Source organism: Corvus moneduloides, chromosome 4, assembly GCF_009650955.1.
Source record: "Corvus moneduloides isolate bCorMon1 chromosome 4, bCorMon1.pri, whole genome shotgun sequence".
NCBI lineage: Eukaryota > Metazoa > Chordata > Aves > Passeriformes > Corvidae > Corvus > Corvus moneduloides.
The window spans coordinates 67,699,243-67,715,175 of record NC_045479.1 but is presented as its reverse complement, the minus strand read 5'-3'; the positions used below and the strand labels follow the sequence as shown (position 1 = coordinate 67,715,175).

The 15,933-nt window shown below is 41.5% G+C and overlaps 1 protein-coding gene across 2 annotated transcripts in view; it reads right to left on the bottom strand.

Annotated features, from left to right (window-relative positions):
- The window catches only part of FAM107B (family with sequence similarity 107 member B), a 59,279-nt gene that overhangs the window by 40,465 nt on the left and 2,881 nt on the right, over window positions 1–15,933 (bottom strand). The gene's annotated exons all lie outside the window — the stretch shown is intronic.

Genomic DNA, 15,933 nt, shown 5'->3' with positions numbered 1-15,933 from the left:
CAGAAGAGACAGATAAACTGCACCACTAATTAGTCACATATAACACACAAATACCCAAATCCTTTATAGCACATGGCAAATGACTCAGTTCTAATGCTCTAAATGAACACACTTTCAACTGATATTCCTATAAACGTTGTATTAAGAGAGGTAAATGAAGGCAGAGTAGATTCACAAAACCATCAAAGTGAAACTGATTTTATTTACTTAGATAAAACCCCCTGAAGCAGGCTGGGCACAAAGTGGAACAGACATCTTGTTTATAGATAAAATTTATTAAAGTAATTACTATCTCAAGTTCACAAATTGATTATTTTTTGTCCTGATTCCAGATTTTAGAATTACTAGAGCTGTCTTCTTCTGTCTTAATCACATTCCTGACTTTTCATGACTTTCTCAGCTTTGGAATAACTATCTATTGAATTGAAATAGCTAGTTGCTAACTTCCTTGAATGTAACAAAAATCAAGAAAGTACCTCTGAAAAAGTACTGAAACATTTTGCTTGTTTCTCAAAAAAACCCTGCTTCTGACCTCTTAACCAGTAAATTTCAACAGGTCATAAAGGGGGAATCCTGAAGGTGCTTAGAACGGGGCGGGTAAGTAAGGCTGCTAGACTGAATTATTTCATTATGGCTAAACTACACATTTATTTAAAACTAAATTACAAATCAGATTTTTCACCATTACTTTTATATATTTCTAGTCCAGTTAAAATTAATATTTTGACCTGCACAATCCTAAAGACCTACCCCCATTTATACATTCAAGAAAATACTTGGAAGTTACAAACCAAGCTATTCCACCCTACAACAGATTTTTGCCAATCCTGAATTTACAAGGAGCACTTAAGTCTTATCCCCACAACTGAGAACCTAAAGAACCCTCCCCTGACCTCACTCCTGTACCACAATCATGGCAGGATTCCTGCATGGAGACAAAGGCACAATTGTAGTGGGTGCTCCCATGCACCTCCTGGAGCCACCAGTTTGGCAGCAGAGCAGAGAAGACTACAGCAGCACAGCTTTACCACTCACCAGATACCCAGAGCAGGATCTGAGTCACCTCAGCCTTAGGTCCTGAAGAAAGCCTTCAAGCTCTCCTCACTTGCATTTTTCTGCTCTGAAGAAGCAGAAAACAAATATTTGAGGCACAAGGCCCCAAGAGCTAAAGTCTTCCTCTTCTTCTTGCTACAGCCAAGATGCCTGCCCTGGAGCAATGGACCCAGGTATAGGACAGGCCCTCTTTCCTGCCTTTTATCCTCACCCTTACTGGCAACAACAGAAACCACCTGGCTCCCTATATCAGATAGCACAAGCTGTCCTAATCACCCTGCAGCAGCTGCCACCCACTCTACCACTGCACTCTCTTTTCTGTGTCCCTGCACCAGCCCTGCTCTGTCCCCAGGATGTGAGGGACCCACAGCTCCGGCTTCGGAAGTTTCAGTCCCTAGAGCAGTCCTGCACAGAGAGGTGGAACCACCTCGTAATCTCAGCCTGTGCTGGCTCAAAAATACCAAGCAAACATCGGATTGTGCACTTTTGTGTACACATCTGGATACAAGGAGGCAAGGATGGTCAAAAAGATACAGCTGCCTAAGTGACTGCAAAGCTTTTGGCACAAATTCAGGTGTGCCAGGGAGACACGGCAGAGGCTTGGGAAGCACAGCAGCTGGACAGCCAAGACAGACTTGTTACAATGAGAGCAAGGAACAGAGCTCTGCAGCAGAGAAACCTGAACTGGTTTAACTGGGTCCTTCTCCTTATAAAATAGTTATAAAAAGAAATGTGAGATTACAGGACCAGCTGAAACTGCTGTGCTAATAAAACACAGGAAACCATTGATCTCAATAATGTTTGCTGAATGCTTACAGAGAAACAGGTCTGCAGGGCTAAAATATCTTACCAGTTCTCATTTAATGTTTTTAGACATATACAGATCCTTGTGAAAGTCAAACACAGCAAGTGGAGAGAATCCACACCCAAATGATTCCACAGTAATAGTGGGTTTGCTGAAATTTTGAATGCAGAAGATAGCAAAGGTTTTCCTGCATAAATACAAGACTGATAACTTAAAAAAAGCAGTCCACAACCTGCCATAATAACTTAGTATCACCCATCTCAAAGAAACAAGAGCAACATAAGGAGTTCAGAGAAAAAACTCAGAAGTAAATACAATTTATTTTTTTCTTCACATGAACGACTGTGCAACTGAGAGCCTCTTAAATTTAAGCATCACTAACAGATTAGCCAAAAAGCTAAACTAGAAACCCAAAAAGCAAAACTAGAACACAAAAAGAGAGATGGAATTTACTTAACAAGGTCAACAACAGATCCTGGCACATCTCTGCCTCAGGAAAAAGAATTTACAAATGGAAAAGACACTTACCACAGAGTTTTGTAAATATGGGTTGATGCTCACACACCACCACTCAGCGTAACATGCAAAAATTCACCCTTGTCAGATGCACACACATACCCCCGAAGCCACACATTTATGGCAGCTTTTTCCAGAACCAGTCAGAAGTTTTCCTTTATGTCCACAGCTGATGAAGTATCATTGCATGTGTACCTACCATATCGTGTCGAATTCTCCTGGGTTTTGAAATGATCCGCACTTCCTACTTAGAGCTGGAGCTAACTCATTTCCCAAAGAGTTTGGTTATACATCTCCCTTGATGAAAAATTTAAATTGTTCGGCTAAGAAGCAGTGTCTTTTTACCCCAAGACACTACTCCAGCAGGAGTTCAGTAAATAATGTGAAACAAAACCAGGGAAAGGAATCAAAGTGTTTTGTAACTAGCACAGAAAGGGTTTGGGGTTTGTTTTCACAAAGTTCAAACAGAAGAAGTTTTATGACTTAAGTAGAAGGAGTGCCAAAGAGTTTGGAGAAGGAAGGTTTCCATTAAACAGATCTGAACTGGTTCAACAGTAATTTGAGCTCTGTATGAGCTCACATTTTGCTGTGCCACTGTCAGCAGTGAAGCAAAAACTTCACAAAACGCAGGAGGGAGCTGATGACAAATGAGAGGGCAAGAGGCAATGCAAGGCCAGCTCTGAAAGAGTTACTTGCACTGTATTACAGCCTGCCATGACAGAGCCTTTCCCACATTTTAAAGCTGCAAACGTAAACACCACTTAAAAGGAAATTTACGTGAATTGTGAAGCAGGGAATGAAAATAACGGGCTGGAAGAAAATGATGAGTTTTCCTATGCCTCAAGGAGCAGCCTTGGGATGTTCTGGCTCTCAAGAGGTAATCATGGTTACCAGGGCTCTCCATTTGTAGGGAGCGGGATTTCAGGATGGTGTTTCCTTTCTCCCACCCTTTGCAGGCTGTCAGGAGAGGCTGCTATCAGCTGTGGCAAACCCCACTCTGGGACATGGAGATGATGTACAGCAGCTCAGGACAGCTCATGGGCAGAAAGCTCAACTGCTTTTGAGGTCTGGCAGAGACAACTTAAGGAGTTGTCTTTCACCTGCACGTAAGTCAGCTCTGATTCACAGCAGAATTATAATTTTGATGGTGAAAAGCAGCTACTAAAAATGCTTTCTTGCAACAACACTGCCAAGAAAAGAGCCAGGAGACTCTCTGACAGCATCTGCAATTTATGGGAAATAGGCAATCAAGGAGCCATTGTGGGGAGGCTCAGTGGTGGGTAATGCTGCCTGGAGTTCATCCCTGTCTGCCAGCACCTATATTGCACAAGGGCAACTGAGCACATTCCCATCAGTTCCTGCAGCAGGTAATGCAGGTGACCCTTTGGAAAGGGGGGCCCACAATCCCACAGCATCAGCCCACAAGAGGGTGACTGGGGAGAGTCACACCAAATCTGCAGCTGACGCGAGTCCCAGCTCCTGCCTGGTGCCAGGGCTGCACTTACAATGGTGCGGATGCTGTCCCTGCATTCTCCCCTGTATGGTACACGCAGGATGGCACCCAGGGGACTGCTGGGCTCTGGAAGGACATGGTGACATGGTTTGTCTGATGGGGATCTAACAAGACACCACTTCCTCTTGGGCAGCATGGCAAGTCTCCCTTCTGACAGCTTAACGTTTGATCCACAGATCTGCACATAATCAGCTCAGTGTTAGGATCTGCAGTTAAATCCCATTTATTGTCTGAACCTGAAAATTAGAGACAAAAACCAGAAGATTCAGGGACAAAAAGTAAAGCAAGGCAGTCAGAGTTGTTTCCCTCCTCGCTATGCATGACTGTAAATGCAGCCAAAGGACATCCACTGGCAGGCAGAATTGATACTGGTTCGATCCCTTCTAGAGAGGCGAGCAGGCTGTTACTATGCTCCAGCAGAAAAAGTTGGGAATTACTAAAAACCTCACAGAAGTTTGGAGCAGGGAGGTTCATTCCTCCTGGGGAAGGCAAAATGAGTCACCGTCTGCAGTGGCAGCCCAGCTGCCCAATTCCTGCTCAGACAGTTTAAAGCCTGACTGAGTGGTGAACAGCACTTGCAGCAAGACATCGCATCAAGAGAAACCAGGTTAATGGTACAGGAGGCAAGGCACAGGCTTTGCTCAACAGGAGCTCTCCTCTCCCAGGAGTTCTGCAGATGGCATCCTTCATACTGCAGCAAATCCAGACAATGCTGGAAGTGTTCAAGGCCAGACTGGATGGGGCATCGAGCAACCTGCTCAAGGTGTCCCTGCCCATGGTAAGAGTGGTGCAACTAGACAATCTTCAAGGTCCCTTCCAGCCCAAACCATTCAGTGATGCTACAAACCCTGGGCACACCTTACAAGAGTATCAACAGGAATCCTGCTATGGGACTCATACTTTGCATATAGGAAGGCAATTTTAAATATGGATTGGCTTGATAAAGGGGACTCTTTAGTACACCAGTGCAAACATGCAAATGAACAGAAACACATAACCTGAATAACCAAGATTTCTTTGCATATTGAGACTTGCCAGCCAGTTCTTCTTCAGGCTTCACTGTAAATGGAAACATAAGTATTTTTGGTAACCAGTAATAATGACTTAGGAGAATCTCTCTGATTTTTATATATTACATGGGCAAGAAGCCAGACAGAGCATTTAGTTAATTAAAGTTTTATTGATAGTAGTAAGTGGTACATTTCTGACATCCTTCTTTTTTCCTCCCCTGTAGAATGTGACCCTCTCCTTCCTTGATGTGCAAACAAAAGAAAATAAGAAAAAATAACTATGTTACTTCCTGCAAGAGCCAAGTAAAAAAGCTACCACAAAAATAAATAAATAAATAACAACCAAATTCATCATTCAACATAGCCATACCCACAGAAACACTAATTTGCAGATGAAATGGGAAAGAACCTTGCCTAGGCTGCTAAAGAGAAATTAGATAGATACATTTCAAATAAAAAAACAAAGGCAGGAAGTAGGAAAAAATAATGAGATCCTTATACTCTGCAAGTTGGCCAAATGCATCAACCCTTGTTATATTTGGTTTTCATGTGTTACTCACTAGGCATGTTCATGCACTGGGAAGAAAACCAGATAAAACATGTGGTTATTGGCCCACAGAGATATCACAGCTAGAATGCAAGCTCAGGTCTGCAGTAGGTTTCCTTAATAGGTTCTTTCTCTATTTAAGCAAAGATTGATCCTACATGATGTGACAGGCCACCGATACAAATAAATTGCCTTATGATATGATCTGTGAGCAGCCAACATACATTCACCATGGGCTGAGTTCTGTACTAGCATGTCTAAGTTTCCACTTCATGTAAAATCAACTTTTATCTCTCTGTGATACAACCCAGCAGTTGAAATCAATGCTTAGTCTTTCAACCCAAAGGCCTGCAGCCAGTTTACAACTACATAATTTGAAATAACAGGAGTTTCCGATCCATTCCAATTTTCAAGCCTTTGTGATGCACATGTCATTGAATTACAGGAACAGCTCATGCAGTTACAGAAAGCTTCTAGAAGGAAGTGATAACTGAACATTACCCTCTACAGCTGTAACCAAATAATGGGACTGAAATACATTGGGTTTTTTCCCCGCCTCCAGCTTTACAGAATTTCATGTGGTTCATGGGTCAGAAGGTCAGCAAGGACAAAAGTATTATCTGCTGTTCCCCACTCGCTACCCACAAACTGCCAGTTAATGCTGAAGGAAATCGGAGTGGTTTGCTTGCGCAACAGGCCTTTCTAAAGAGGTAGCGACCATGTAGTAAAGCATTTACACACGAGATAGGGCTAGGATGCCATTCTGATGCCCACATCTTAATGAAATCAGCATGGCTCTAGCAAAACCAGAGCCACCACAGGGAGTTCCCTGGGTACAAAGCTAAGCTGCAAAAACACATCCAGGGAGAGATTGTTCCGTAACCATGAAGCAAATACAGGGCCAGGTCAGGAATTTAGGTGAAACAACCTTCTTAGATTTCTTGTATGATAATGTAAGTGTGCACATGCAACCTGACCCATAACTTTTGGCCAGTTTCAGCCAAATTTTTAAAGGGTTTGAAGCCTCCATGAAACTCCCCTAAACTTCATGTAAACTGATGGCCGAGCAATGAAAGATGCCAGGAGTCCTGGCTCTGACAGGCTTCAGTTCAGTGCTGCCAGACAACTGCAAGTAACAGCCTTTGGCAGAATGTTAAAAGCAACAACAAACAAAGAATTTGAATCAACAGGAAATGAATTGTCAGAAAAACAAACCCAAGGTTTATGGAAGGCAAAACTGGAGGATCCCCACACTGACCACATGTGAACTGTATGACAACACTTACGCAACACAGAAGAGGTCAAGTTTGTGATGATGGAGTGAACGATTCACACAAGCTTATCTCATACAGCTCAGATAGAAAGTGTACAGCTTCAGGCTGTAGCAGAAATACATATGGTACAAACAGATATACCCTTCTTTTTTCTTAGTTACCTCATATTTCACTTTTTTTACAATCTAATATTACAGTGTGACCCATTTTCTTTCAAAGTTTATCAAACACGATGAAAGGATCAACTCTAACATACCTACCTACCTCATTCTTTCTCAAAGTAGGTGTCCTGTTAAGACAGTTCTGGCTTCTGGGGCACATTTAAAGGAAAAAAACCAAAACCAAACACACACACAAAAAAAACCACAAGAAAAAAAAAAAAACCAGCCCAAAACAAAACAAAAAACCCCAGCACAAACAAACAAAAAAAGCCCCAGAAGCCAAAATTATTCCAATTTAAAATAAAAATACCTCTTCTATAAGGAAAAACACACCATCAATGTCATGAACATGATTAAAATTTCAGAATCTTTCAAGAACCACTTCCAGTAATTTTACAAATTTCCTGTTGTTTGTAAATTACAGAATTGGCATCTACAATCTAAAGCATCTTTCACTTTAAGGAAAAAAAACCAAACCCTACTAACCTTTAAAAAATTGCCATATATGGGATGGAAACGTAACTCTGCTGCAATGAGAATAAAGCCAGTTTCCTCCAAACCCTAGATTAAATTATAAACCCTAGGCAAAGGTAAAGAAAGGCCTTCTCAGAATGCTCTAGTCCCTTCTACGAACTTTAAAGTAGTAACACTTAAATCTAGTCTAGACTTTCAATGTCCCAAACTTGAATGATTCAAGCTTTTTAACTTCCATTCAACCACTCTTCATTTAACACTTTGTTTACAGAAAGATATTTAAATTGTTCTAAAGAGCACCACAGCTCACTGTAGAACCTTTTGATTCTCTAGCAGGCACTATCATTTATTTACTTTAGGTTTTCCATTATTCAGGTGCTGGCTAGTGCACATTCAAATGAATCACAAACAGCAGAACAAACAAGACAGTTCAGGCAAAGGAACACAATTCAAACAACATCCAGTATGGGAGACATTTAGACGCCCAGAGAACTAGGAAATTCTTGCTCTGCTTTTAACTTAGCATGTTTAGAACCAAAAAATTATCATCACAGAAGACTGAAATTGCTTAAAGTTACACAGAAATGCCACTAAAAACTCCCTATCTCTTAATTTTCACCAGTGATACAAAGGCATTGTCCAAAAACACTGCAATAAATAGATACTGCAATGAATTCTTTCCAAAATTCCTTCCAAATTAATATCCAGAAGAGGAGGAGAGAAACCCCAAAGCCTGTTACAGGACTACACTGTTCTTCCAAAATACACAAACATTGGAGTGGTGCAGTGACCAGGTGTGTGCTACCACCCCAAGACCACGCAATTTAGAGAAGTAAGAATTGTGCTTGGAGATCCACCATCCTTTCCACTAAAAAAATAACGATCCTGGATGGCCCTTGTGATCCAGGGAACTTACCAAAAGGAAAAAAACAAAAACAAAAAACCCTCAAACAAACAACAACAACAAAAACCCACAAAACACAAAAAAAACCAAAAAAACCCAACCAAACAAAATTATGTTATGCTCAGCCAAAATTGCAATGAAAATTAACATTTGACCAAGACAGAGAGAAACTGACATTTAATGAAGCTGCAGTTGATGACATCCCATAAAATTATGCCAATCACTTGTCTTTGAGTCAGCTCCATCTCCACATTTAGTACAGGGCTCTGGCTGACTCACACCAATCCTGGGAGATAAGTAAAGGAAATTTCGAGCATGATTTTGCTGCAGCTTTTCATGATGAACTGTAAATTTGCCTAGTTCTCTTCATTTGAACTCTAGTTATTTGAAAATTTAATTTAAATTCCAATTTGTTTTTAGGAATTTTCTCAGAAGCAACAAGCTTAATGGGGGTAATGCTGGATGCACAAAATTGGCAAGTAGAGAAATGATCTAGTCTAAACAGATTCTGTTTTCAGTAAGAAGCAGCTTTTTAGGCTGCTTACTTGCCTAAAGGCATTTATGGGAAGAAGATTTCTATATTGGGATAGTGAGTTTATGCTTGAAATATAAAGTTTATATTATCTTTTCATTATGTTTCTATTTGCATTGTTTCATCTTGTCTGTTGTTCTCTTGGTTCAAAGTCCCAAGTTCACATTCTATCCTTGCATTAATTAGTTATAGCTTTAGGCAAGTCAATTCAGGCTTTGTTTCTTAATCTTTAAAAGAAAGACAATAGTAAATATTTATGTACTCTAAATAGATATTGGAAAGATGTGTTACCCTGACACAGTCAGTTTTTCAACCACACCACTCTATAAAATTCTATGCAAAAATTAGCCAGTCTACCCACATTAACTGGAATGGTTGTAATTTCTGTAAATGGCCTGTGGCACTCCCTATTCTTTCCTTCCTCAAGGAGACCATTTCCTACAGTACATTTGAAAAGCCTCCCATGCAGCAAACCATGCTACCCAGAGCTGAGTTCATGGCATCCTAACTATGACAGTTAAAAAAAAAAAAAAAAAAAGTACATTGATTACAGAGACATTTAACCTTAGGAATCTGAATTACTGTATATCATAGTACAGAATTTTTTTCCACTCCTCTTCCTGGGGGAAAATACAGAGGAGTAAGAGCTCCTTATGTCATTGCTTTTACAGCAATAATTTTTCTGTGATATTCAATGTTTTGTTGACTAGTGTCTGTAATCTGGTCCTTTCTAAATCCAATCTTTGCCTGACTTCCTCGCACACAAAACATCTGCACTTACAAAGTAAATTAACTACATCTGTGCCTGCTTTACTAGTCAATTAATCAGCTTCCTATTAGGGAGAAAAAATATCCTAAACCAAGGTGGGAATCTGGAGATAAAATAAAGATGAACCTCAAGCCTTGTGAAGCATCAAACCTGAGCAGGAAATCAGCTGGGGCTTCTTCATCATTAGAGATAAAACAGGAATAAATAAACTCACCACTGGCTCAAACTTTAATTCTTAATTCTACTAGTGCTGATGTTACTTGCAACAAAGAGATTAAAACCCAATACTAAAATGGGAGGAAGGGGTTGAAACAGTCCCTTAGAGCAGTCATTTAACAAAGCACCACTTTATCAATGCATGCCATGCCCAATTTGATTCATTAATTCCATTTCAGTGCTGGAAGGAATAAAGTCTTTGAAAGCACACACTCTTCTACTTTAAAGCTGATTCTAAACTCTTGCCTTCAGAGCACAGAACAGCACTCCCCCTATATGCCACCAGATGCTGACAGTCAAAACGATTAAGCATTAAAACAAAGCCTTCCATCAATACAAAAAAGAATCCACAGGGAAGTTGAACAGGTGACACTACCTGTTCTTCAGCAACAAGTCTCCTTCATAATCCTGTGGTGGGAATGAAAACTACAATGCTTTGGAAAACAACTTTACTGAAAGCTGATATGAGGATGCTTCAGCAATTAAGAATTTTGTACACCAGACACCGAGATCTTAATTAGAACATCAGTATAAACCTGAGCATCCTTCTGGGGCAAAGCTGTTGCACATCACACACTGAGCCCACCACAACCTCAGCACCACAGAAATTAGATCCTCTCCCTGGCAGATGCTGCCTGCAGTCATCCCGTGCTAGCAACACTAGGACAGCTTTGGGGAAAGGAAGAACTACTTAGCCACAGGAAATCATGGCAGTGGATTAGGAAGAGACTAGACAGACACAGGAACTACAGTTTGAGCAAAAAATTTAGCTACTTAGGTATCCATATGGCCCACTGCCACAGCATACAACAAGTCCCCTAGGACTTAAATACTTCCCCATCCTGAAGTTCTTTTCCCAGTTCCTTTAAAAAGATATCCCAGTATCACTGACCTGACTGACTTCTGACTGCATTTTGAGTGGGCCTCCAGTTTTAGAGTCATCTGCTCTAAAATTACACAATTAAAGTGACAGCAGTTCTAGAAATGTTCTAGAAGAAAAGCACTGGTCTAACTTGTATTAAGCCCTGTTTTCTTTGAAAATCAGATTTACTGTATAGACCAGTGTTTCTCCTCCCTGCAATATTTTTGGCTGAAGCTGGCAAATGGATTACATTTAGCTGAAGAACACGTTGTCTTGGATCTGTTAATCCTATTAGTTACCTGGAAATAGGTACCAAGGTTGAGGAGATGCTTTTTTAGTGCTTCTATAGAGAAAAAGTAGGCCCTAACTAGCTGCAGAGCAATGAAGCAGCTTTATATAGATACATAATGTTACACTGGAAGTTTAAGTAAAAAATCTGTCTCTCCATCAAAGCAGCTGCATTCAGTGCAAGAAAAATTTTTCCACTTCAACCCTCACACCAACATGCTTCACCTTTTTCTAATATCCATTCACACACCCTTACTTAAACTGTAAGTTCTTCAGGGCAGAGACTGTCTCTTTACAACAGTGATAAGCAGGAAGGGCCCTCAGGCCACTGGAAAAAAACCCCCAATAGTTGGCACACTTATTTTCTAACTTCATGTGCTAACTTGTCCTCAAATCCTTAAGCAAAGAAATTATTTTATTTTGCTTACATACTACACTGAAAAAACCCCCAACCAACAAACCAAAACAAAACCAGTCATTGCACATTCAGTAAATTAGATTTACAGAGGAAACTTTGAAGGTACAGCACTTTTGCCCAATTAGGAAAAGGATGTACCATATAACATGGCCAGGTGATCCTCTAACCTCTCCCTCTTTATGCCCAGTTGAATCAGTCATTAACTGCAGACAAAGCAAGACAGGCCCAAGAACTCAGATTGGAGCTTCCCCAAAAGAGATTTTTGATAAAATGGCATCTGTAACATCTGCTTTGGCCTTTTAAACTAAATCCTCCACCTAAGACTGACAAGCACATTCACAAACTCCAGTCTTCCTTACAAGCTTCAAGGCTGGCTTTCTAGTTACTCTGTTTCAGAAAAATATTTTTTAAAATCTTTTCAACACGATTTAGTTTCACACCAAGAGATAAATGCTTTCTGCTCTTCAGAGACATTAATTTTCTTAAATTCTAAACCTTGCTTTCAAGGTATTTTCTGAAAAAGGAAGAATATGTTTGCTCGTATTTTGTGTAAGAAGTTTATGACTTGCTCAGCCTTCTTGTACTTGAAAGAACAAACAGATAAATGAACAGTAATGGGCAGGCTAACATTGCCTTTGGAGAGTCACTCCCACAGTTGCAATCTGTGGTAACAAACCACTCACAGGACAACCCTTGCATAGCCAGGGCTCCCTTCCAGAACACACCAGACTCCGTGTGCCTGAGCACTTCTGATCAGGCACTGTGTCACTGCGCTGCTCACTATGACAAAGGACACAGGAGAATGGTGGGACAGTGACAAGGCAAGCCAAGCTCACCTTCCAAAGGGCATCTTTTTGTGTGGCAAAGCCACTGCCCGCACCCCTGACATGCTGGGTACAACCCCCAGCACTTGTTTGCTTCTGCACATTAGACAGGGATGGCCTCAAATGTATTTGAGGCTTGGAAGAAAAGATTGGTTTACTTTTAGAAATACCAAACCATTGCCTTCCAGCCAATGAAAATAAACCAAACTACCATGATTCTCTCCCTAGCTTTTCCTACATTCTCACGTGAACTGGGTTATGAATTTCTGACAGACTGTTTTCAGGGAGCAGCACTGATGTGCCAGGTATTATGAGAGTTTAAGAGGTGTTTTACAGCTTGCCTTATATGTCATAGATCTTCTTCACGGACAAGTAACCTCGAAAAGCCCTAGGATGAAAAAAACCCAAATCCAACCATAGGACCATGAAAGAAATCATAACCCAATGAAACTCCTCCTCCCTATTCTCTCCAAAAATAAACTCCACAAATCCCAGTGGCTTCAGATAAAAATTGGCTTTCTTCTTCTACCAGCAGCCAAGCCCCAAACTGCATCTCAAGGTGAGGCCAAGCACCCACTCTTCCTTGAAGAGCACCAAGGAGCTCAACCATTGCAGCAAGTCTGAAGGACATAGCAGCAATGCAATGTGACACTCAGCAAGTCATCTTTGTCCTCAGTGATACTTCAGAGGAAACTGAGGTAGCAGAGACATATTTCAGTGAAACAGCAGAGCAGTGTACATGTTTGAAGGGCTGCTCAGCTAGTCATCGTGCCAGGAAGAAGAAAGGTTACTCTGACTTAAACTCCTCACTCTTCAGAGGTACTAAACAGTAAAGCTGTACCTCTGTGGTGTTTCTAACATGCAAAGCTACCCCAGACCATTCCCTCTGAGCCCTGTCCTTAAGTGCTCCACTCAGCTAGAGGTGCACTTCACCCAGCTGACAGCATAAACTCCAGCTTCCCTGAAATCTTTTCAGCTTGTTTAGAAGCATCCAGCACAGGCACTGGCCTAGATTAGGAATGCAGTTATGCACACACGAATGGTCTTGACCCACTTCTTGTCACATCGTCCTGGCTACTCAGAGCTGTGAACTCTATTTATTATTAGCACCAGAACAAAAAAAAGCCTGTGTATGTACATGAGGTCTGACAAATGCCCACTCACTGCACAGGCAAGGAATGAAAGGAATTGTTCTACTATTTGCCTTCATCATCCTCCTCTCGCCAGCCCACTGAATGCCATGACTATTGAAATACCTTTGATGGGCAGTGTTTGCCTCCCCTTCAGGGCAGACACTGCTGACTGAGTTAGTTAGCACCAGAGGGCACAAGCATGGTGAACTGGACATCCTTCAAGGGGCACAAAAGAACTCTTGATATTCAAGTAAGGAAAAGCAGCTCACAGTGAGCTCCCCTCCACACAATAACACTTTCAAGACTTAGTTTCCCCTGCCTAAAATATACTAGACTACAAACCAGAGGGACTGCTTCAAATGAAGCCAAACATGAGGACAGTTTCTCCTTCAGAAGCATTCCTGGGTTTCAGCTCTCCTGCTTACAAGAAAGGTAAGTAAGTCCCCAGTACAAGGTAAAAAATAAGACCCATCCCACCACAAGCAGCAAGGCTGCTCTCCAGGATATTAAAATACCCCGCACAGCAGCAGCACTTTTCACGCTTCATCATCACAAGCTCTCTACAGGACTCTAATGCAGCTCTCACAGAGAGTCTGTAAATGTAAACGCCTGAGATTTGCTGAAGGACAGCACAGAGGTTTTACAGTTCATCCTGAAAGCACAATGCTGCCAAAAATTGCAATATAAATGTAAAAATAACGAAATTGAGCTCGTCTAAATGAAAGGGATTTGTGCCACTGTTCCTAAATGACTGCACTATTTCTTTCTTTGAAGAGGAGCATGTATGTGCACAAAAGGCAACTTTCTGCTTTCATGTTGTCAAAGACATTTTAAAAATGTAAGCAAATCCAAAAGTTTTGCTTCAAGGATAAATAAAGCTAAACAAAGCAAAGGTTATTTCATTTGTGCTCCCTGCTGACAGCATAAAACTAGGATCCTTGTCCCACCTAAGCAAGCTGATGATCTGCTAAAGACTCAAATTCCACTGCAAACTACATCTATGCTACAAGCAAACTGCACGAAGTCACCACAAAACCTGCCCCTTCAGCTACACGCCCAGGCTAAACCAGTGGAGGAAACACTGATTTCAAAAGTTATTTTTAAATGTGATACAGGCCAGCAGACAGCACTGCACACAAACGCTCCAAAATCTTTGCAACTTATTCTTTTGTAGACACAGTTGCAAACACTGCTCTCCCACCTGTGAGAGTCCCACCCTTCATTGCACAAAACTTACAGCACTGGACTAAGCACAAGACATAGGCTGTCAGCACAAAAGATGTTTTGAAACCAAAGTTACAAACAGGACTGACTTCACAATTATAACCACCAAGCACCAAACACAGCACTGTAAGGAAAAGCACTGCTTCAGTTTTCCCAAAGCAACAGAGCACAAAGGTAGCAGGTAACCTCCAGTGCTTTGAATGACATAGAAAAGGGAAGAAAAGACCACATCTTTCCTTTTTTTGCAGATACCAGTGCTCCCTGCTCATATAACCCCGTAAGATTTCTGCCACAAGAGAACTGCCACAGGCCACTCCCTGCTGTCATGCAACACCCACAGCCCTTCATACCAACACCCCAAAGCAGAAGAGCAGCCAGGTGAGAAGAGCAGCTACGTGAGTGTCTGTGCATAGCACAAGGAAGAGAAGCCACCCCTTCAGAAACCACTTTTTTAAAAAAAAAAGCACAAGCCTGGTTTCTCAGGGTGGGGATCTGCACTCAAACCTCACCCAGCTGCTGGGGTCACAGAAAGGCAGTCCTGCTCTTGATGTGACCCACCTGGCTCTGCAAAGCCTCCTCTGCCCTTCTGCTGGCACCTGCTCACACACAGCTGTACAGTGGGACAGATGAAGGACCTCCCCAGAGACCCAGCCAGAAACCCATGGGTAAAAACAGCACCCACTACCTGAAGGCAGGTATAGAAAGAAGGAAAACGTCCCGTTCTTTTTCTTCTCTCCTGTGTATGCTGAGTATCTTTGTTTAAGTACTTATCACTACAAAACCCTTCTGTTTTCCACAGTCTAACAAAGACCAACATGCATGGTGGTGATGGAAGAGCAGTCAACCACTGAGTGCATCACAGCTGGGTGACCCAACCAATTTCCACATTGTGCCTTTTGGGCTGTGCCTCTTCTCCCACTCCTTCTGGCAGGAGCAGTACTGTCATTTCAATGCTTGCCAATAGCTCAGGACACACAAATTCAAGTTCTTGCACCACTACACAGTTCCTGGGTGGTCACAGGGAACTCATTTTCTTGCTTGTGCTTTTATTCCCCATCTGCAAAGGAAAGGTGTCTTCCCCACAATGGGAAGATGTGGTACCTTCCCACTTCAGTGTGGTTCTAGAAGGATTAATATAAATGAAGCATTCACAAAGGTAAGCCTGACAAGAGCATGCAAGACAAGTGGAAGTATCACTGATAAATGTAGTTCTAAACAGATAATTTATCTTTCTCGTAAAAAAAAAAATTTTCCTGTCAAATTTGCAGCTTTATGTTCAGGTTAGCATGTGAACAATTCTCTTTCCACAGCTGAATCCTTCCGCTGTCTTATGTCAAAATGAAACATCAAAACCCTGACTTACATGCTTTTTAAATAAACACAGAGGAGTTGCAGGCTCCTTGCAATATT